This window comes from Musca autumnalis, unplaced genomic scaffold (assembly GCF_047663935.1).
Source record: "Musca autumnalis isolate F117 unplaced genomic scaffold, ASM4766393v1 scaffold_5, whole genome shotgun sequence".
NCBI lineage: Eukaryota > Metazoa > Arthropoda > Insecta > Diptera > Muscidae > Musca > Musca autumnalis.
Window position 1 is genome coordinate 141,824,142 of NW_027412088.1, and position 24,856 is coordinate 141,848,997.

The window sequence follows — 24,856 nt, forward strand, 5'->3', positions numbered from 1 at the left end:
GTATTTTAAGGATCTTAGCCGCATTTGTTGCCCAAACCAGCTGAAATTTTACATTTGAGGTTCCCAATGGCCGCGAAATTGCTCCACTAAAAATTGTCAAGATAGGTCCACGGTTCGGTATAGTCCCCATATAACGATACCTCCCGATTTAATGTATGTATTTTAGGGATCTTAGCCACATTTTTTGCTTGAACTAGCTGAAATTTTACATATGTGGTTCCCAGTGGCCACGAAATTTCGCCACTTAAATTGAGCCAAATTATATCGAAATCGGTTCAGATTTGGATATAGCTCCCATATATACGTTCGCCCGATTTCACGTATTTGCTGCACCAAACACGCTATATACGTTCGATTTTGATGAAATTTGGAATGTTTGACTGAATTCGGTCCAGAAATAAGTGTGCCAAATTATATCGAAATCGGTTCCGATTTGGATATAGCTCCCATATATATTTTCGGCCGATTTCACGTATTTTCTGTACCAAACACGCTATATATTTCTGATTTCGATGAAATTTGGAATGTGTGACCGAATTCAGTCTAGAAATAAATGTGCCAAATTATATCGAAATCGGTTCAGATTTGGATATAGCACCCATATATATTTTCGGCCGATTTCGTGTATTTTCAGCTCCAAACACGATATATAAGTCCGATTTCAATGATATTTGGAATGTGTGACTGAATTCGGTCTGGAAATAAATGTGCCAAATTATATCAAAATCGATTAAGATCTGGATATAGCTCCGATTTATATTTTACATATACACAGTGGTGTAGGGTATTATATAGTCGGCCCCGCCCGACTTTGATCCTTTCCTTACTGGTTTAAAATATTAGTCAAAATGAAAATATTTAATATGGATTTATTATGGATTTCCTTAAAGCTTTAGTTACTTTCCATGCATATGCAAGAATTGCCACAAGAACCAAATTGAAGCCAAGGGTCTATACATTTCAAAATTGTTTCGGCAGTTATGACCAAATGTTTAGCTCGGTTTTTAGGTGCTGAATTTTTATATTTTGGAATATTTTTAAGTAACTTTATTATCTTATTTTATATTATGTTTTTTGTTCTATTAGCGATTTCTATTGTCATGGTAACTTGGATCCCCACTGAAAACTCGTGAAAGAAAACGTTTTTTTCGATATTCACTTTTAGTTTTTCTTTTTTTTGACACCCTAATGTTGGACCACGTTAAAATGTTTAAATTTTCCCAGTACTGATACATTATTACAGGCAATTCTGCAGAAAACTTATAAAGTACCAAAAAATGGATGGTAACGCTATGTGGATGCTGTGGTCAAGAGTGGACCGATATCACATACCTTTATAAATTGGTGTTCTGAAATCTGAGTTCGTTATTAAAACCTATTCTCTTTGAATATTTGGCGAAATGAATCGATATATATGTAAATCATACAAGAGTATATCAAGTCATGGACCAATACTGATAATTTTTCTTGTGGAGGTTTGCTGTGCAATAAGAACTCCTGGTACCGGATTACAGCAAATTCTGTTGAACAATGTGTTTGTAACAGTAAAATACTTCAATTCAGGATGTTTCTTTATATGAGAACCACTCGAAAATATGGACCAATGACTGCAATATTTTTTATTAGAGTATTTTTAGGTCACTAGGAGCCATTGATAAAAACTTCAGTTTGATATATTATCTAGAATTATTTTTGTTACACCTTCCAATATAAACCATGGGCAAGCCTACTATTACTAACTTAAGGGTAGATTAGTAGACAGACCTGCTTCCTTATAGGATATGTTGGAATACTTTCTATGTCATTGTTCAGCTTTCACAAGTCTTAGAACCTTAATTTTAAGAATCGACATGATATTAATCAATCAGGGTAAATGAGTATGAAAACTAAGGATTTTTGTCAAGGGCACAGAATTCTATCTAGCTTCTTTGCTCATAGACATACAGTCTACGGCGCAGAAGATACATCCACTCGCTGAGTATGTCCAATGAACATTGTTCATATAGGACATGTGGCTATTCCTTAAGTCTTCTTCAAAGCGATCAAAATGTAAACCAAATAACCGCGACAACCATATTCACTGTACCCTGAATCCTAGGAAACACCAATGAACAACTGATCGACATATCCCACCATTTCTACGACAATAAAGCTACATTCTTAATGATCAAAATCAAACTGAATTTAAAGTGCATTTAGGTATTTCAATATGGTAATACCGTAAAGCAGCCAAGATCATCCATATACGTTAACGTGACTGCAATAACAACATACCGCTCATTTACTCAAAGAGTGACACATCTCAAGAAATCAAGTTTTGAGAAAAACGCGTTTTAAGTTGGCTATTGAAATTTGACTTCCCAACTTAAAAATATTGTTACACAAAAACTAAAATAACTACTTGGACCATATTTTGCAAACAGATAGCCAGATATCAGTGCTAAATTTCTGTGCAAGACCAAGCATGATTTGAATTGTTTTAGTGTGTTGAATTAAAAGGTTGAATTAAATGAGCTGTAACTCGCCGAGTTTTAGAGATATCAGCGTGATAATTTGACACAAGATAAAATAGAAGTCGGAACGAAATAGAAATTGCTAACTCAGAAAACGCATTTTTTGAGTTATGCCACTCTTTGAGTAAATGGGCGATATGTTCTCTTTATTCTGTCGTGGTTAGCAAAGGGAAGACTCGCTCAGAGAGGTGAATGCACAAAATATTTTGAGCATATGAGGGAGAGAGCATATTCATGCTTTGAGACACAATGAATACAAAAAGTTACAGTGCAAACAACAACAAAACTGTTATCAGGTGTTTCGTAAATGCAGAAACTGTCGTCTGTCAGGGTAAAATTAAATGCAGATCTTAATGCAAATTAACGCTGTCGTCTGTCTCCGTATTACAAATACATCAGCCATTAATATAGAAATTAGTCTTTCTAAGTCTTTCGTGTCACATGTTTAACATTCTGCTTGAAAACGTCGCAGAAAAGTGGCCCTTTATGCATCCTGGGCAGACTTCTTGCGTACGCCCCTTTCTAAACTAAACAACATCAGATTTGAGATAGGAAGAGACTATTACCTAACCGCTGCTACTTAGGTTTAAAGCTAAAAAAAAACACCAAAAATTACATTCTACAAGGCAGAAATAATATTAGTGTTATGACTTTAGGGTTAAAATTAACATTAGGGTTATGACGATTTTATAACCTCATATTCCTGTATCATATTTTGATGAGCTTTTACCTAAGATTAGATGAAATCTTAATTACAAGTTGGTTCGATGAAAAACTTCTGCACAAAATGATTTTAGAATTTTTAGTTATCAGCAATTTGGACAATTTTTTAAAGTCACGGTAAGCAGATATATAACAGAGCCACATGCTATAACCAAAATTACATATCATATTGTTTCTCACTAATTTTACCATGATATCATTACATATGTATCATTTTATATCATGTATAATTTTATTTCATATATCATATGAATGAAAAGTGGTCTTTGCGTGATTTATTTAATATTTAAATGGAATAAAAGTTATTGTAGCCAATAATAGGCAAAAGGTCATTCAGTCGTGCAACAGGAAATAATTTTTCGAGTATTTTTATACTATTTTTATACCCTTTATCATAATATGGAAGGTATAATTAAATTTGTCATTCCGTTTGTAAAACATAAAAATATTCATCGGTGACCCCATAAAGTATATGTTTTCTTGACCAGGGTAAAATTCTAAGTCGATATAACCATGTCCGCCTGTCCGCCCGTCCGTCTGTTGAAATCAAGATACAGCTCGCAATTTTTAAGATAGAGCTTTGTAATTTGGTACTCCTAGGATGTTTGGTATCGCAAATGGGCTATATCGGTCCCCATAGAACGGTACCACCCGATTTTCGGTATTTTGAAGGTTTTAGCTTCATTATCACACCGAAATGACTGAAATTTGGTACTTAGTCTTCAAAGGGGGAATAAAACTTTGCCCCAGCATTTTGTCGGTATAGGTGCACGCCTTCATATAGGCCCTATAGAACGGTACGTCCCGATTTTCGGTATTTTGAAGGTTGTGCTCACAATAATCCACCGAAATGGCTGAAATTTAGTATTTAGACTTCATTTGGGGTATGCAATTTGTCGGCATAGGTCCACGCCTTCATATTGTCCCCATAGAACGGTACCTCCGGTTTTTCGGAATTTTGAAGTTGTGGCCTCAATGTTCCACCGAAATGGCTCAAATTTGGTATTTATTCTTCATTTGGGTATAAAACTTTCCATATGAATTTTGTTGGTATAGGTCCACGTCTTCATACAGTCCCCATAGAGCGCTATACACTTCACCCCGGTTATCTACCTCTCTGCTTAACTGCCTCTCCCGTTTAATTGCCTCACAACCTTAATCCCCAAAGTTTTTTCATATAAATGAGTACAAACTGTCCCGGTTAACTACTTTTCTATAAGTACCCAATTCGGATATTTGCCCATCAAATATTTTTCCCAAACGGAACATTTCATAATACTTTTATCGGTTTATTACCCGCACTGGTGTATTTCTGACATAATCAATTTCGATGACTACCTGCATTGTGATGAAGATGTCCAGTGCTATGTTATGCTCAGTGATGACTAAATTTCTTATTGGTTATATAATATAACTTATATATTTTTAGACTTAAAATGAACTTATCTACTATACACCGTTTTGTTTTTGGCGATTATTTTCTAATTGTTCTGATTTTTTGTAAGGTTGAGATGAGATTTTTATAACTACCCATATGAGGTAGCTATGCGGGATTTTCGTAACTGCCTTTCCCGCATAACTGCCTCATTTGTTTGGAATTTTATGAGAGGTAGTTAACCGGGGTGCAGTGTACCTCCCGATTTTGGGCATTTTGAAGGTTTTGACAATAGTCCATCGAAATGGCGGAAATTTGGTATTTAGTATTCGTTGGTGGTATAAAACTTTCCCGCAGGAATTTGTCCATACAGGTCCACGCCTTCGTGTATCCCATATTGAACGGTAGCTCCTGATTTTCGGCATTTTGAAGGTTGTTGCCACAATAATCCATCGAAATGGCTGAAATTTGGTATTTAGTATTCGTTGGTGGTATAAAACTTTTAAATTTGTTTGTATAGGTTCACCCCTTCATATAGACCCCATAGAACGGTACAGCCCAATTTTCGGTATTTTGAAGGTTATGGCTCAATATTCCGCCGAAATGGCTGAAATTTGGTATTTAGTCTTCGTTAGAGGTATACAACTTTCGACCTGAAATTGTAAGTATAAGTCCACGGCTTCATATTGCCCCCACAGAACTGTACCTCCCGATTTTCTGTATTTTTAAGGTTGTGGTTTCAATATTCCACCGAAATGGCATTTAGTATTCGTTGGTGGTATAACACTTTCCCACAGGAATTTGTCCGTACATGTCCACGCCTTCGTATAGCCCCCAAAGAACGGTACCTCCCGATTTTCGGTATTTTGAAGATTGTGGCCACAACAACCCACAGAAATGGCTGAAATTAGGTATTTAGTATATATTGGAGGTAAATACTTTTACGACTGAAATTCGTCGGTATAGGTCCACATTTCGATATAGCATATATATGTACGTTATACAGAAACTTCGTTATAAAGAGACTATTTTTGGTCTATATTTATTATTCGCTATTATTCGTTTTAGGGACGTTCGTTATAGAGAATTCGATTCGTAGTGTGATTTACATATACAAATTTTAGATTTTTAATACAATTTTACCTGTTCATTATTAATTCCAAACACATTTGATTTGTTCAAACAGCTATCGATAAAAATGGTCAGCCCTTTAGACCTATAATTTCGCTTAAAAACATAAACAACTTAAAAAAAGTCACAGTAAATGAATTTAATTATTCCAGTCGTGTCTAGTCGCCAACAAATTCACTCTCAATTGTTTACTATGTCTGTACTCGTACGTCTAGGGTGGGGATTCCATCTTCTACGACTTTTATGGAGTTACAATGTGGAAAGAAAGTAATTTGAGACTGTTATAAAAACATGGTCATACTTTAGATACGCTTTGTTGTTATGTGTTTACAATTACCGAATTCAAATTATTTGAAATAAAATTTGTGTGGTTTTTGTATTACAAACAAGTTAGCCTGAATTATATCAAACTGCTTGCCGAGAAGAAAGTCAGGAATGTAATGTTGGTCTTATTCTTCTTCTTCATAAATATTGTTATTAAATGTATTTAAATGTATAATCCCATAACAAATAGTATATTCCCGCACCGCCTTCAAATTACCCTCTTATAGTTTTTTTCTCTTCCATCTTGAAATAATTTTTTGAATGAATGATTGATAAAAGTTTCAAAGTTCACAAATGTCTAGTTAATTCTCATATATTTAATATTTTTTGCATTTTCATGTCCCATAGAACTTGGCACCGGTACAAGTAGTAAACAGTGTACGATTGAGTGGATTGGGCTTCTTATCAATTTCAATTTATTAAACAAAAAAGAAGAAAAAAAAACGAAAGACTTTGGTGCTGTTTAAATGGAATTATGTACTATAGTCAGGGTTTTGATTGAAAAATTAACCACAAAAGCAACAACGAAGTAAAAAGAATCGAGTAAAAAAGCCATTTGAGAATTTTTTTTACAAAGTTGACAATGAAATTGGAATCAAGACCAAATTAGATTGCCTTGATTAGTCTTCTTCTCGAATGTTATTCATTAATAAATATGAGGTGCTGTTCTTCTTCTTAAATTTGTATACAGGAAAATTACCCACATCATGGAGGTATTTTTATTGGAAGATTTATTATAATAAACCTAGGAAGTAGTTACAAACACAAGGAAATCATATGATACACAGATGATGATAAAAAACGACTACGTAAGTGGCATGGTAATATGGCTGGCATTAAAGTGATTCAACATGGTTGAACTAAGAGGGAGAGGGCAGCAGACTCTGATATGAGAGAAGTTTACCCTGTGCGTAATTATCAAGTGTGTCCCACCGTGACTTAGGAACACAGATCAGAAAACATTATATTTTCGTTAAATCTATCAGCGTAATTCCGACTACGTTAGTTGAGTATTTTAAACATATTTCTATATAAGTGGTTTTGCAGAATATTCGACACACCCTCAAAACTCGAAGGCTTCATATAATTAAGCTAGATATAGCATCAGGAAAGAAGTCTTCTCCTATCCTTCCCAGATGTTAACGGAAAAGAATTTAATTTTGGTCTGACTTTAAACATACCTTTCAAAAAAAAAAAAAAAAGAACTATTAAATCTGGAGAACACAAGATTTCTGGGCTGCAAATAACTAATAATCTGATTGGTCGCCCATCGATCAGTGGAGAGCCTATGGATAATGAAACAATTACGTCACACCAATAGGAATTTAGTTTTGACAAATCCACTGACACTATATCGTGGATGTGACCTAAGATCGACACATAGAATTTATTCTATTCTATTTTATAATTCCGAAGAAAAATTCCTCGATTAATCGATGGTCTAACTGATGGTTTAAAGTAAATAACGGCTTTGCACAGTGGTTCAGAATCGTTTTTTCTTGGTCAAAACTCTGTAACTTTTGAACGGATGGAGATATTTTCAAAACAAAATCAAAAACACTCGATTTCGGTGTAATAGTTGCAATGTCAACATTTAAAATTTGAGTTTTCATATTTTGCATCATAATATGAGTGTTTTTGAGTTTTTCATATGTTAAATAGTTAATTCAAATATAAAATAGTTAATTTAAATATAAAATGTCAAATAACAATAAACAAACCACAAAAATAAAAAAATAAAAACAAATTTTGGAACAATTTTTTTCCATTTTTTTTGTAAATTTATTTTTTTTTTTTCAAAATAAAAAAAGTACTTTTTGGGTTTTCATAAAACTCTTATAAATACTCATATATTTAAAAAATGTCCGTTTGTGTAGAAAAAATTATAATTTGTGTGGGAAATGGTATGGTAAAAACACAAATTTTTACCCATGTTAAATCAAAAAATTTAAAAAAGTGTTAAACGAACGGAACGGTGCTTGTACAGTACATGGACTGAAAGAGGACAATTTCGTGCATCATTCTGTGAAAACAGAACGTTGCACAGTGTCCGATATTCCGAAAAACCTGGCCAAAACTCTAAAAATGAATGGATTTTGACCTAACCGTTGGTTCTTATGTGTTTCGGGTCGCTGATTACATTTTTGATATTATTTAACCCTCAGGAAGTCATTTAAGGGGTCTTTTTGGTCCCTCCTCCTATAAAATGTGATATTATCGGATCAAAATTTTCTACAAATTTGTTCGCCATCAATTTTTACTATGGGTCCTAGAATACACCAAAACTCTATACCTTACCTAAACTCCAGAAATATGCAAAATTATAAACACATTTTAGGGTTAAGGACGTACTTCATGTGAGTTTTGGCAAATTTGTCATACAAAGCATCATTTTAGAAGAATGCCGTCAAAGACAAAAATGTTCTCTGCTAAATTTCACTATAAGTTACCAAAGAAAAGAAATCTCTATTTGCATTACATACCAAGAAAATATCGGTATCAATTTTGCCAAAAAACCAAGAAACTAAAATAGGGTTTCAAGCTTCCACCATTTCTACAGTTTTGGAAATATTTGAGTTAAGATCACTTGGAATCCTTGCACTTTAGGTGTATAATGTCTTTGGATACTATACTGACAAGAATGCGAGGAATATTTTTCTTAAAAAAATTAAATTATACCCAAACGTCAGAAAGTGACCCTATACTACATTCTGACATTCTGAATGAAAGAAAATCTGTACATACCTGCAAGACAAAATATCACATAAAAACAAAAAGTGCAAATATGTGCAGGATGTTTCGATGGAAATTGGTAAAAAACCATTCATTTTTTTATGAAATGATAGATTACACGGCCCAACTCGATCTTACTCACAACTATTTTCATAATTTATTGTGAAAATTGATCTTGAAAAAATTAACAAGTACGGACATCAATTATTAAAGAACGCACAATTCATTGGCGACACTGAACATCTTAAATACGTTTCACATACCTTTCATTACAATTCAAAAAGAAAGTATTTAATAACCGAGGTTTATTTTGCATATTATCATAGATTTATAAACAACTTAAATATTGAAAAAAAAAAAAACAATTTCCAAATAGGGTCACTTCGACCTGCATTTATACCCACTTATTAAACAAGAAATGTATATATTTTTTCATAACTACATGCACTGGGATCCTATAAACAATATCTGACCCTTTTTAGTGTAAATTGATAATTTTTTTTCGATTTTTGGCCAGGTTTTTTTTGGATAATCGGACACTGTGCGTTGTTCCAAGCTGTTTCCCTAAAAGTTCTAGTCTACCAAAGTTGGAATTTCACTAAAATTTAGTACCTGAGGGAAAATAAAATAGATTACTTTTTGTAAACGATACGGTAATTTATTGAAACGGTTCTTAAAGACAACAATCCTACCTACTTAACAAGAAAACAATGAACACAATATTTGTTATAGTTTCCGAGAAACAGCTATTTATTTACAATATTGCGAAAAATGGTATTTTTAGAAGCACGCCACGCCCACACCTTCCAATAATTTGACCTAGTTTTTTTTTTTTGGTTTCCTTAGTTTGAATATGTTTACTATTCCATATAGAAATTAACAATCGGCCATGACAAAAAATTGGGGGTTTGGCCAGGAAAATCGATTCCTGAACCACTGTGCGTTGGATGAATTACGACCTTCTGCATCTAAAACTGATATACTAAGGCGCATTGAGTTGTAGCGATTAAGATCCCTCTTATAGGCATTAAGTCTGAGATGAACTTGTTGTATCTTCCGCTATAAGAAATTGACACTAACATAGTTGGGAATACCAAATTGTAGAAAAATGCAGATATATGATGATTGTGGTGTTACCGTAATGAACAACATTAAAAAAAACTGTAAAGCGAACAACATTCAAAACTGTAAGGAGGAGCTGTACTTCGGGTTGAGGTGGCTTTGGCTCCGCAGTCACAGGAAAGTTCGTAGGCTGCATGATTTCTGCGTAATGCAAATAAATACGCACCATTGCAAAGCGGCGACTGCCGAACTTCTACTCTCGCTTATAAGAATCGAGTTGGTTACGGTACTCCCTATTCTATAAGTCCAATGGGGGAGAAGGCAAGAACATGTATTGTAGCTAAGACAAGTCTGAATATTACACTGTAAAACACAAAAAATAATTACAAGATAATTCGGCCAGATTATGAAAGAGTACCGAAAAAAAGAAGACACGTGTATCGGCGTTGTGAAAGTTTACGTCGGGAAATAACCTAAATAGGCGTGTTTTGAAATATTCGACATCAGATTCCTTGAAATCCTTGCATTTCAGGTATAAAGTGTCTTTGGCAATATTACTGACAACTAGGGTTAATTCAGTAAATTTTGTCAGAGCGGGAGTAGCTGCCATCATAATAGTATATAGGACCATGCCAAAATCATGGTTGTTAGGACTCGTATGTCAGATATAGCCACCCAGCAAAATGTTCGATGCCAAAGATGCTATTCAAGAATGGGTGCAAGTGAAATGGAATGTCATTTTTTTAGCATCTTCACTCATTCTTTTTACAAGAGCGTGACCCCCAAAAGATGCAATTCATTTTCAGATCCTAAGCATGTCATCTCCACTAACTCGGTGGAATGGCTGTTCAACAATTCTTTGGCATGGCATCTATACCAATTCTTCGGCATGTCATCTTAATTAATTCCCTAGAATAGCTTTTTCGCTAATCTTTGGCATGTCATTTTCACCAACCCTTTGGCATGATTTTTTCACGTCTTGTTGAAATATGATTTTCATGGTTTTTTATTTATTCAAAGCAATTTATGAAATAACTATAACTTAATTATAATTGCAGTTTGTTGTTGTAACAGTAGTTTATATGTTCATTTTTCTGCTTAATGAATGTGGCGACATATTGAAGTTTGTTAGTAGATTTGATGCTGAGCAGATCTTTTATGTCATGAAACCTTGCTCTATAGAAATTTAAACGGCAGTACCATCCCGAGCGTACTGAGCCAAAAGTACTCTGCTTTCTCCTGACAGCTAACGCTCCTCAGCTGAGATAAATGGCCGACATTCTCCGAGGACCGCATGCAGACGATAGTTGTTTATTGAATCTGTGAATACTTCTTAAACCTGCTTGATAGGCTTGTTGATCCTGGTTCTGCTTGTTGATCCTGGTTCTGCTCCCAGCGACCATGACATTCAACTCTATTGCTCTCAACTCTGCCGCCCAGGTGGTGAACAAAGTGGCCGTAGATTTATTGGCTGATATTTGTATATTCCTCGAGTGGAAAAGGGTGGTAAGATCAGACAAAAATGAGTTAGCCATTTACAAATGTCATCAGGGAAGGCACCTGACACCAAGATCGTACAATCATCCGCATACGTTATAGGTTAGACAGTTCCTGCAATATCACCTCGGACAACTCCAAGTTTCACTCTACGGGTCTCGGACATCTTGATCCTAAATTCTACGCACGACAGGCGTCCAAACATATAATTTATTATCCAACGTTTCAAACTTGGCCGGAGAGTAGTCTGCTCGATGAACTGAAACAGCGTGGAGTGCTTGACAATCTCAAAGGGTTACTATCACTACTATCACTGTTCTATCGCACGGCTTACTTTGATTGAGTCCTCGACTAATATGAGTAGAGATGGCGTGTAGCGGCAACTAGACTGCAAATTACTATTTCGTGAATTTTATTTTACGAACATTTTGGAAATGTAGGGATCTACAAATCGACTTGTAGAGCAGGGCTCTCTACAGCAGACAAGGAAAATTTTATAATACCAAAGATTGCAGTCCGACTCTATTTTTTGCTCAATGATTGGGACTTCCTAGCGTAATAAATCTTACATAGCTTTAATAAACCTTAGATAAGTAAAAGAAAAAATATATACATGTGTATAAATAAAAACACAAAATTCATCTCTATTGGATCGATGGAATGGGTTCAAATGCTGATGAAAAGATCGGATTTTTCACGACTTCATTTGAACCAATGCAAAAGATCCAGTGAAATCATGGCATCTCATGGAACCAATTCCATAAAATTTTGCTGGGCGGAGATTATCCCCGCATTTTCACATACAATATCAGGAACCTATGACTTATCCTGATGAGGTTATTTTGGTTTATAATACTAAAATACGTAATTTTACAATGTGCGATCTGGGTTATCAATATTTTCCCTATATATATTCACCACAAATATTCCAAAAACAGTTTGTATCGAGCACACATAATCTTCTGAAAGAATTTATAATGCAAAAAATATGAATAAACTATATTTTGTGACCGCAGATAACGAAAATGTGAATAAGAACGATATAATATGGTCCTAAATCATATATAAAAACGAAAGCTTCTGTAGATGTTAAATATTATAGCTACAAATTTCTTTTGTTCAGAGACTCATAATGAAATTTCATTTAGAACATTTCTTCTCTTGACACAATCAGGTTTAAAATGCTAACGCCATATTAGCAAAAGCACCGAATATTTGCAGCTTTGCCTGCTTAAATTTCTTCGACATATGTTTAGCAACAATGAACAACGGCAACATGTAGCAACAAATTTCACAAAAATATTGCTAGCGATGCTGATGCTATTTGATATTGTTCCTATAATAAAAGAGCAACGGACACGCAACCCATATTTTGCAGAACACATGATCAACACATATCAGAAAAGAGAATAAGCAACAAAGTTTTAACAGCTTAGCCATGTTTTCAGCAAACAATTGTTTTTGAGATCAGGGTTACCAGTGTAACGTATTAAAAATCACGATTTCTACCTATAATATCTAATTTGTAACGTCATTTTCTTAACAAAGTATTTTACTTAGATATCTAGTTTGTTATTGAACATACAGTGAAAGTTTGTGTAGAATGTTTCTTCTTTTAACACCTTTCGTCTAAAACTAAATTTCATGTTACTTTTATACATCAACTCGAAAAAGAACAAAACAAATTTATTCAAAAACAAGTAAGAAAAGTCTATAGTCGGACGGAGCCGACCATGGGATACCATATACCACTAACCCTGGACAATCGCTCTCCACGGAACTTCTTTTCAATGATTGTGAAAATTTAATTATCAAATATCAGAGATGTAATGTATACATAATACTTATGACAAAACCAAAAAGTTATCTAGCATGACAAAGACATTTTTGTAGCAGGAAAGGAAAATTTAGTTCACACAAACTAAAATGAAATGAAACTACTACTACTTCCGTTGTTTAACCGCTACGTTATTGAAATTTTTACCAATTTCACACAAAAGTTTTAGTCCATTTAACCCGCTAAGTATTATCTGATCTTCACATTGGTTTGTACGCTTCTTCTTCATCATAAACTCAAACTTTGTTTAAAATTTTGCAGGTTATTATTTTGACCTACAGAGCCGCTACAAAATTGGTTAAAATTTTGTTTTTGGTCCATTTCATCCCCTGAACATTTCACGATCATCACCAAAAACTAATCTCCTTAAAAATTTTTTTACAATCGGTCCATAATTGCGGCCTTAAGCTTGTTTACAATTTTTAATGGACGGACACACATCGCTAAATCGCTTTATCTCGTCGAGATATGAATTTTGGTATACCAAATAAGGGGTCTAGGACGAATATTTCGTGGTGTTACATAAACTTTTGGAGAGACAATATGTAGCATGGGATAAAAATGTGGTTCTCTACACAGAACCCATTATATATTAGGCAGTAGGCACGTTATCTAGCAAACACTTTATTGCAATTTACATCAGAGGAAAGGTCAGTAGTTTTTTTTCCATATGTAGGCTACTTTGCGAAATATTAAGGAATTAAAATATCGACCAAAAATAAAATTTTTATATTTTTCATACAAAAGTAGTGGTTCATTTCACCCGCTAAAGAATATCAGATCATCATTCAAAATTGTAGGCATCTTTTTCGACCTATACTCTTACCCGGTGCAAAATTTCGTGACTAGTGATGTATAATTGCGACTTCTAGCGATTTTATTATTACACTAACATAATTGGCAACACCAACATAATTGGCATCAATTGAAAGGTCAAGCGTTCCACTTTCAAGTATATCTCACTTGTCCGGAATGTCACTTCCAGGAATTAAGATATAAGCTGTATATTAAAATTTTTCACAATTTTCACACAAAAGTTTTGGTCCATTTAACCCTCTAAATATTATCCGATCGCCATCTCAAATTGCAAGCTTCTCCTTTGTGATATACTCTTACCTTATTTAAAATTACGCGTTGATCGGACTATTATTGAGACCTACAGAGCCGCTAGAAAATTGGATAAGTATTATGTTTTTGGTCCATTTCACCCGCTAAATATTTCACGATCATCACCAATAAGAATAGGGATCTATTCTGATCTGAACCCGACCTCCATACAAAATTTCGTGACGATCGGTCCATAATTGCGGCCTGGCGCGTGTTTACAATTTATAATGGACAGACGGACGGACGGACACACATCTCAAAATCGATTTATCTCGTCGAGATATGAAGAACGGTATACCACATTGGGGGTCTCCGACGAATATTTCGCGGTGTTACATGAATTTTTACCAAAACAAACTTATAATACCCTTTTCCACATTGTGGTATAGGGTATAAATATTTGGGTTTATATTTTCTTCTTTGACGTCTTCTATCTAGAATGAAGTTTTGTGGGACAAAACTTAATAAACTCAGATAAAGTGCAACATTAACCCTAAAACGTGATTTTACTTTTGGCAAATTTCTGGCGTTCAAGTACGATTTAGAGTTTTGGTGTATTCGGGGACCTACAGTAAAATCTTATGACAAATAATTTTGTAGAATACTTTGATCTGATACGATCACATTTTAAAGGAGTTTTTAAACGTGATTCGCATGAGGGTTATTTTTTCATAAAAAGATACCGCGCATTGTTGTTAGTAATATTGCCAAAGACACTTTATACCTAAAATGCAAGAATTCCAAGGAATCTGATGTCGAATATTTCAAAACCTGTAGTAATGGGCGGAAATTGCCAAAGGGAAATCAACTGAAATAGCTTTATAAGAGGTTGTCGGTTGTATAGAAAATAATATGGATGAGTCGAATCGCACCTTAACTACTTTTTTGGAGACGGAAGGAGCTTTTAAAAATTTAAAACTCGAATCTATCCATTCGGCTCTAGAGCTGCGATATTGAAAGATTGCTGAAAACCTGGCTAATCAACTCAAACATTGGAGAGAGATCATTAAGGAAATCAGTTACTAAGGACACAACACACCATAATGCTCAAACCACAGTTGGTACTAGTCACCAGGAAAAGAAATATTGCTGACTCCGTACCGCCAATGCTAGATGGAGTGCACTTAAATCTCTCTACGGAAGCGAAGTACCTCGGAGTGGTGCTCGACCATCATCTACAATGGAAAACCTATGACTGTCTCGTTTCTCATAAGTAATAATTCGAATCCGTCCAGGTTAGATAATGTGCAACATACATACTTCAGGCAGCATTAATTGCTGTACTAAATATAGAAATCCTTGTATATTCTGATTCATCATCATGCATCCTGAGGTTCTTTGGGTCTCAGGGAACTTAACATCTGGCTTTGTTTACGTCTTGGAGATCCAAGCATTCTTATCTCACCACTTCCGACTACATCTCGCCAGCTGATGTAATAATCCCGGAAAGGAAAGAGTAGGTGCAGGGCAGGTCACTCCCTGAAATCCTATATATCTAGATAAAGAACAATACATAAGAAACTCGTACAATAACTGCAGAGTTTTTCAGGCAGATGTCTATGCAGTGGTGAAAGCCATGGAGCTACTAGTGGGAATGACGGACTTTGCAGGCAGTCACAATACGAGTATATGTGGATAGCCAGGCTGCATTCGGGTCCTTCTCTGTTACATATATTACCAATTTTTCTATGTTGTTGGTCTATCTTAAAAACTTGTTTAATTTTGTTGGGCGCCAGAGCATTGCAACGATGAGGAAAGTGGCACATTCGATAAACTATCAAGACGGGATTCCCAGTCTTCTGATCTGTAGGTGAAGGACTTTGTCAAGCCAGCGCACAGAGGGGAAAATTGTGTTAAAATTTGATCAAAAGCCCTAGAAAGCTCATTTATAGTCGGATTGATATAAAATTTTGCACAAAGCATATCTTCTGTACAAGGATTAATCCTATAGAAAATAATGAAAATCGGTCCAGATTTGTATGCAGCTTCCATATATATTCGCATCTGATTTGAGATAAAAATGCACCAAAATCACTGAAATTTGACACATGCAACCTGAACTAGCCTAAAAAAACATTGAGCCAATTTTCAAACAAATCGGTACAGATGTATGTATAGTCCCATATACATATATTTCATTCCAAATTTTATTTTTTGAAACTTACTTAAATTAAATTTTTCTCAATTCACATGAGAATGTTTCTGAATAATGCAAATATATTTGATAGGTGTTGGTTTAGTCTGATTAATACGAGTCCCGGTTATAAGGCGGAACAAAATCTAGTGTGAGTAAACCTTGCAATTCCATATAAAAATATTTCATATTTTAGTTGAGAAAAATTAGATTTTTTCTGAATGGCGCAAATATGCGCAATTTTTTATGATTGAATCTGATATTTGAGACTCAAGCGCATAAAACATTAGAAGAAACTATGGTCGGGAAACGACGGGGAAATAGACTTTTTCACTATTGAAATTGTAGTAATCTTAAAAATTATCATAAAAAATTTCATAAAGAGGATATGTATCACCATTATTATAGAGCAAAGATGTAAAATCAATCTGAAAATTTTAAATGCTAATCTTGTTCGGAGACTGTACAAAAACAATAAATCTTGAAAAATATAAATTTTCGCGAAAATAATGTCATTTTAATGTTCACCTAATTTCTTAGTTTTCGAAAATTTACTTTTTGTTTTCAGTATGGCTGAGTTCAATCGACAGCTGCATTGGATTGGATGTAGAAAAGAGTCTGGTTGCCGTTTATCACAATTTTTTTCATAAAAAACGATTTTCATATTTTGAGTTTTGAGCAGGTTTAGGCCTATGTTTCCCCTCTGTGCAGCGTTTTGCTTTTTTCCTCGACAAACTCAATAAGTTTTACATTGAAAACCCATAAAGATTTGTTAGAACAGACTTAGACTCAAGGTATCAATCTGGACCATAATCTCAGGACGCAGTTCGTCTCTTCTCTCCCATGACAAATCAGAGATCAGAAATGTAGTAGGCGTCATTGCTGGTCATTGCTAAATAAGGTCTATGACAAGAAAATAGGAGGATAACAATATTGAGTAATGCAGGCCATTTGAAGATGTGGAAGAGACTGAAACAATCGATGGCCTTCTTTGCCGGCGCCTTAGTCTAAGGAACAAACGACACATGTGGTTGATGCGATTGTGAGATTATATCTCTATTATTTTTCTTCCATAGCTCCTGAGGCCCTCTTAAGATACTTTAATGACTATGGGTCGGTCGGGTCATCCTAAATTTGATCAAGTTTAATTAATCCTTATCCCATGCTTTCTCGTCACTTTTAACCACTCTCATCTCCCCTATTTCTGTCCCATCCTGTTTCTACCTCTTCCTTTTCTCTCTTTTCAGGATTAGGGCAATGGACAGCTAGTCTCCGATTGAATTGGCTGTCCACATCAACGGCAGCAGCTCGTCCAACAGCGTAATCTAACCAATACCTATCACATAACTTGAAAAAAGTAAAAAAGCGTTAAGTTCAGCCGGGCTGAACTTATATGGAATAATTACTTTTCTTTCTATTAGAAAAGTACCAATGCCCACAATTTTAAGTGGAGAAGTTTTTTGACAAATGGGAACTTGAAATACCTAGTTTTAGCCAATTCGGTCAGCAAGATATAACTGAAATAGGTCGGTATCGTTATATTTGGGATCCACCACAACGTTGGCCTATGTCCACAATTGTTGATGGAGAAGTTTTGGGGCCACTGAGAACCTCAAGTGTTAAATTACAGGTAGTTCAATCAAAGAAAATGTAGCTAAAATTCTTCAAATACCTAAAATTTGGAGGTAATGTTATATAGGGCTATACCAAAACAGGGACCTATATCGACACTTCTTTGTGGAGAAGTAAAACTTGTAGTTAAAATCCTTAACCACTGGGAACTTCAAATGTTAAATTACAGGTAGTTTGGTCAACAAATATAGCTAAAATTCTCGAAACACCTAAAATTCGGTTGTGTCGTTATATAGGAGACTATACCAAAACATGAACCTTTGTTGGCAAGTTTTAGTGGTGAAGTTTTGTGTCCACTGGGAATCTTAATTGTCTACTTACAGGTAGTTGTTCGGTCAAAAAATGTAGCTAATATCTTCAAAACACCTAAAATCCGGAGGTACCGTTATATGGGGGCTATACCAAAACATGAAACTATGCTGACATGTTTTTAGTGGAGAAATTTTATGACCACAGGGAACATTAAATGTCAAACTACTGCTAGTACGGTTAGAAATTTTAGCTTATACCCACAAAATATCGAAAATCGGTAGGTACAAACAAGGACCTATGTTGACGATTTATAGTGGAAAAGTTTTGTTACCAATTGGCACATTAAATATTAAATTACAGCTAGCTCGAACAAATTAATGCAACTAAAATCCTCAAAATATATAAAATTCGGAGGTACCGTTATATGAACCCATGTTGATTTTTTTGTGGAGAAATTTTGTGACCACTGGGAACTTCAAGTGACAAATTTCAGTTCGTTCAACAAATATAGCTAAAATCGTCAAAACACCTAAAATTCGGAGGTACCGTTATATGGAGGCTATACCAATATATGTACCTATGTTGACAATTTTTGGTTTTGTGAACACTGGAAATCTAGAATTTCAAATTGCAGCTAGTTCGGACACAAAATGCAGCTAAAATCCTCGCCAAACCATATTCGAAATTGACCTGCCTATGAAAAAAAAACACTCGGATGCAAAAATATCAAGTTCTTGCTTAATTATTGCGGTCGCTAAAGTGTTCAAGAATATATATAATGTATGGGGTCACAATTGATTATTTCGATAAGTTACAAACAGAAAACCAAATTTAGTATACCCTCTATACTAGGGTGGAAGGTATAAAAATTAAACGTATATACCCTCCATGGTGATTGGTGATTACCACAATTGTAATAAATTAAGTTTCCCAAGAGGTTTCTTTTGGTTCAATTTCAAATTATTCGCACATTAATATGTGATGTTTTTGATTTCAAGAGCAAATCAAACAAATCATTTGCTACCATTCGACAGTGGCAACACTGCCACCGACCACTTGTTGTTATAGGAAGACAAACAAAAAAAAAAAAAAAAACAAAAAAAAAAAACAAACAAACAAAAAACCAATGAGCAACAGTAGTGCTGCTCTTCAAGTAGAATGTGATGTAAACAAATCATCTGCCAGTATTTGTTCCAAAGGTAGTGGGTGGTCGGCGATACAAGAGGTTCGGGCTATAACAGCTGGTGCTAACTTCTAAACACCACATACTAATACAGAGTAGTTAGTTGTAGAACAAGTTTGTCTTTTCTCAGATATTATCATCAATCGATTAGTTCTTATGACTGACGAACAATTCAAAATGACTTTCCTGTATGACACTCTCAGACAAGATAATGAATAAAATACTATGTCCACACTAGATATTCCATTGCACCGCACCGTGTCCCACTACATCTGGCAGTTTATGGCGGGTTGGTTGATTGTGTTTTATTGCACTTTAAGCGAACACTTCAGGCGAACAAAAAAAAACATACATTTATTTTAAAAATAACTGCTAGACATACATAGATGCGTATGTATGTATCTATTTGTGTGAGTGGAAAAAATCACAAATTCCCCCATATCTTCCGACCTCACCCTTTTGTTTGTTTTTCTTTTATTTTCTAATCAATTAATGTTTTGTACTTTTCACATTTGTCGTATATTTATTGTTGTTTGGTGTATTATGTAGCATTATTTTACAATTCATTCATAGGCTCTAGGCCTCACACTATCTCGCCATACCTTTTTGTTGTTGGTTAATATTTTTCTTAATTAACAATTTATTTCTAGTTAACTTTTTTTCCTATTATTAATTAATATATTATTTAATGTTTATTATTTCGTTTCGGTTTTAGTTTTCACAGACAACACGTATTGGAGCCGGTTTGGTCGCATTCACACACAGTTACGAATTTCCAGAGGAACAGCTGACAGCCGTTCAATACGACTCTCTCAGGCTTACTAACTGACTAGCTGTGGTCGTTTGTTAGTTTTTCTTGTGGGGGACCAACGACGACGACGACAGTAACAGTCAGTCAAACATAGTCTCGATTGCAATAGGCGATACTATTGATATTTTCAAAACATTGCAAATCGTCCACTGCCGTCCGCCACCAGAACACTCATTAGAAGAAGAGCGAATTGTTTTGTTTGCTTGTTAGCTATTAGCTAGCTAGCTAGACTGTTGTATATTGGAGGCACTGACTGATTGAGTGATTCAGTCAGTCAGTAAGTGCTGTAAGAGATAAGAAAACACATATGAACATATGTTATTATGTACTTATAAAACTCTGAGTACACGCTATTTTTCAGAGAATAAAGAAATTATTAATGTTGCCATACCAAAGAAAATTGTGGGCGGATTTTCAAGGGGGGTTTTAATGTAGGTTCTTCATTCTTTAAACAATATAATTTCGAAGAAATGTTCCCTTCCTGAAAGATACAAAACGAGTACCATAGAGCGAATACTTTATATTAACAAGTATACGTCCTAAGATTTACATTCGATGTATAATTAATAGACAGCGGAATTTTATGCAACCCCTCCTTTTGGTCCGAGTCATGTCAAATTTTGGGACAGGGCCTATTTTTGGCTTCTGATTAAATTGCAATCGAAACATATGTATGACATATGCAAAGTTATGCAAAATGCATAAATTTTCTTATGCAACAAATATTTCAAAAATAGGCACAAAAATGTTTGTATGAACAATTTTTAAAATTCTTTTCAGACAAGTCAATAAAATAGAGAAATCTATAACCACAGCCTCAACCGATTTTCTAAAATCGGAGGTATCGTTCTATGGGGGCTATATGAAGGCCTGAACCTAAACCGACAAATTTTATGTGGAAAGTTGTTTGTTTACCCCCAAGGAAGTCTTAGTACCAAATTTCAGCCATTTTGGCGGGATAGTGAGGCCACAACCTTCAAAATACCGGAAATCGGGAGATACCGTACTATGGGGGCTATATAAAAACGTGGATCTATACCGACAATTTTAATATGGAATGTTTAATACCCCAAATGAAGACTAAATACCAGATATCAGCCATTTCGGTGGATTGCTGTGACCACAACCTTCAAAATACCGAAAATCGGGAGGTATCGTTCTATGGGGGCTATAGGAAGGCCTTAACCTAAACAGACAAATTTTAGGTGGAAAGTTTTATACCACCAACGAAGACTAAATACCAAATTTCAGTCATTTCGGTGGGATATTGAGGCAACAACTTTCAAAATACCGAAAATCGGGAGGTACCGTTCTATGGGCGCTATATGAAGACGTTGACCTATACCGACAATTTTAATATGGAACGTTTAAAACATCAAATGAACGTCAAATACCAGATTTCAGCCATTTCGGTGGATTACTGTGGCCACAACCTTCAAAATACCTGAAATCCTGAGGTACCGTTCTATGGGGGCTATATGAAGACTTGGACCTGTACCGACAAATTTCATATGGAACGTTTAATACCTCAAATGAAGGCCAAATACCAGATTTCAGCCATTTCGGTGGATTACTGTGGCCACAACCTTCAAAATACCTGAAATCCTGAGGTACCGTTCTATGTGGGCTATATGAAGACGTGGACCTATACTAACAAATTTCAGGTGGAAAGTTGTATACTCCCAACGAAGACTTTATCGAAAATGTCAGTCAATTATGTATGATGTTGAGGCAGCAACCTTCAAAATATCGGAAATTGGGGCTATATGAAGACGTGGACCCACGCGGACAAATTTCAGGTGTAAAGCTTCATACCCCTGACGAAGATTTAATACCACATTTCAGCCATTTCGGTGGGATTTTTAGACCACAAATCCTTGTATATATTTTTGCATATGGTTTGGCATATGCTCATTTTATGCAAATATGTCAAAATATGTCAAAATATGCACAATATGCAAAATATGCAAAATGTGCTGGGCCTAATTTGTTTTATTTTGTGATAAAACGAGTTTCTGTCATATCAGATTACCTCTACGACCATCTAACCATATATGCATTTGCATAGGATTCCGCTGTCTTTGGACTTTTTGACCTTTTTCACAATAAGAATGAATTAACTTTTGCCTATTAATCACTAAAAAACGTTTATTCTATTTAAGCATTAGAAAAGGTCTTGCACAAACCAGTTTGACTTTTTTATACATCATGAAATGAAAAAAAAATTCTCAAACAATTATTTACTGACCTTTTGTCCATTATTGACTATAATAACTTTTATTCCACTTAAATATTTTAATAATATTTAATTAATATTTTTTGTTATGTACTGTTCGTACCACTTTAATTCGATTTTCAAAAAAAAAAAAAATCAGCCACATCTCAACCCTATACATCAACAGCAAGTCAAACATTTTGACGTATTTTAGTAAGGGATTTCTATCCTCATAAATTTAAATATTCTTCTAAAAAATTCAGCCAAGATAAATTTTAGTACCAGTTAGTACTTTTTTGTGGCTTTATAGTAAGTATTTCCAATACGATTTCAACCCTCAGCGACCTTCATGCCAAATATCAGAATTTTTATACATTTCCAAAAAAATCCTTTCCCTCGTTCATGCAATAGCAAAATGGTACCAAATTTAATACTTTTCGCACACCTGGGTATAACCTTCAAAAAATACCTTCTTATATCAACCCCATATACCAATCGCTATTCTCATTTCCAACTCTTACAGATCCCCAAAACCAATTATGTATAGTGCTTTACATATAAATACATAAGTACGAATTTCCGAAACCTCCCCCCCAATATATCAATAACAATTGTACGCAATAACAAATTGTACAAAAGTCTGTACCATTTAGTACTTTTTATATTATGCATTTTCAAAGCCATCTCCATATCGTAACCCCACATACCAACAATGACTCTGAGAACAAATTTAGAATTCCAGCTATGTTCCTACACCCAATACAAGATTTAAACCGATTTGGTACTTTTCGTAAATTTATGGTGCGTATTTCTTAAACCACCCCCATACACCAACGTTACACACCAGCTCTGTCCCAACACCCAATAAAAACTTGAGTACCATTTAGTAATTTTCTTATACTTATGGTACGTGTTTCGACAACCTCATATATCAACCCTACACTGACAACAATAGCAAATAATAACTCTTCGATTTTCCAAAATTAATCCTTCAATCCTTCACTTCAACAGTTATCTTAATTCCAAATTTCAGGGTTCCAACTCTATCCGTTCACCCAAATCCACATTGTACCAAATTTAGTACCATTTAGTAATTTTCGTACTCATAAGTACGATTTTCCAACACTAACTGAATACTACAATTCTACAGTAATCTGAATTTCAAATTTCATGATTATAGCGCTATCCGTTCATCAAAATCCAAATCGTACCAATTTTAGTAACATTTAGTGCTTTTCATAAACATTAGTACGGATTTCCATATCAATGCTACAGTCCATCAGTAATCTTACTTCCAAATTTCCGAGTTCCAGCTCAATCCGTTCCCTCAAATCCAAATTTAGTACTTTCCGTACCCATAAACAACAGTAATCTTAATTCCAAATTTCGGGATTCCAGCGCTATCCGTTCACCCAAATCTACATTGTACCAAATTTAGTACCATTTAGTAATTTTCGTAAAGAAGAAGAATGAGCGATGATGAACATATGAACACATTGCGGTACACGCAGAACTGGCAGGCCAAGGCTTCGATGGAGCGAACAAGTGAAAAAAGAGATGGAGAGACACGATATTGCAAAAAAGCTAAGCAACAAACAGAAAGAATTGGAGATCTTTTCTTAGTTCGGCTTATGGAACAAATGTTCTATAATGGGCCAGCTAAGTAAGTAAGCTCTTGCCGTCTGCCTAATACTATAGGTATCATATTTAGTACCTTTTAGTACTTTTCGTACCCTTCTAGGACGAATTTCCCAAAACCGAGCCTTATCTCGCCCCTACACAGCAACAGCAACCCACAGTCAAAATTTCAACTTTCTAGCTTCAGCGATTTCGTCACTCACTCATCACTAAGCTCTTTTATATAATAAAATGATATGATGATATATTTAGTGACAAACCAAAGGTTATGCCATTTTTGTTATATCGTGTGGCTCCATAGCTTATTTTCAGTAATATACGTATCTGCTGCTTTATAGTGACTTCAAAAATTTGTCAAAAAAAGATCCTATAGAAAATTTTTCAAAGAATGTTGGACGTGATCACCTTATCACCTTATAATTTTATCTAATCTCAGGTAAAAACTCATCAAAATAAAATAGAGGGATACGAAGTTGTATAAAAGTCATAACCCTAATAACCAACCATCGAATTAAACATTTAGGACGTATACTTTTTATTATAAATTATACGCTCTAATGATTGTGTATATTTCAGGGAGGGAACCCTGTATGTTTTTATGCTCTTTTTATACACTCTACCATAGTATTGAGGGTATATTATGTCTGTTTGTAACACATTAAAAATCATTTGCGGCCCTATAATGTGCA

At 34.7% G+C, this 24,856-nt stretch overlaps 1 protein-coding gene across 2 annotated transcripts in view; it reads right to left on the reverse strand.

Moving 5' to 3' along the window:
• Fatp3 (Fatty acid transport protein 3) overlaps nucleotides 1-24,856 on the reverse strand; it is a 203,467-nt gene that overhangs the window by 37,735 nt on the left and 140,876 nt on the right. The window contains exon 1 of one of the 2 annotated variants that reach the window (XM_073957348.1): nucleotides 20,106-20,573. The exons of the other annotated variant lie outside the window; for it this stretch is intronic. The gene's annotated coding sequence lies outside the window, so the exon portion shown is untranslated. Of the gene's footprint in view, nucleotides 1-20,105; nucleotides 20,574-24,856 lie in introns of those variants that run through there. 2 annotated transcript variants of the gene reach the window in all.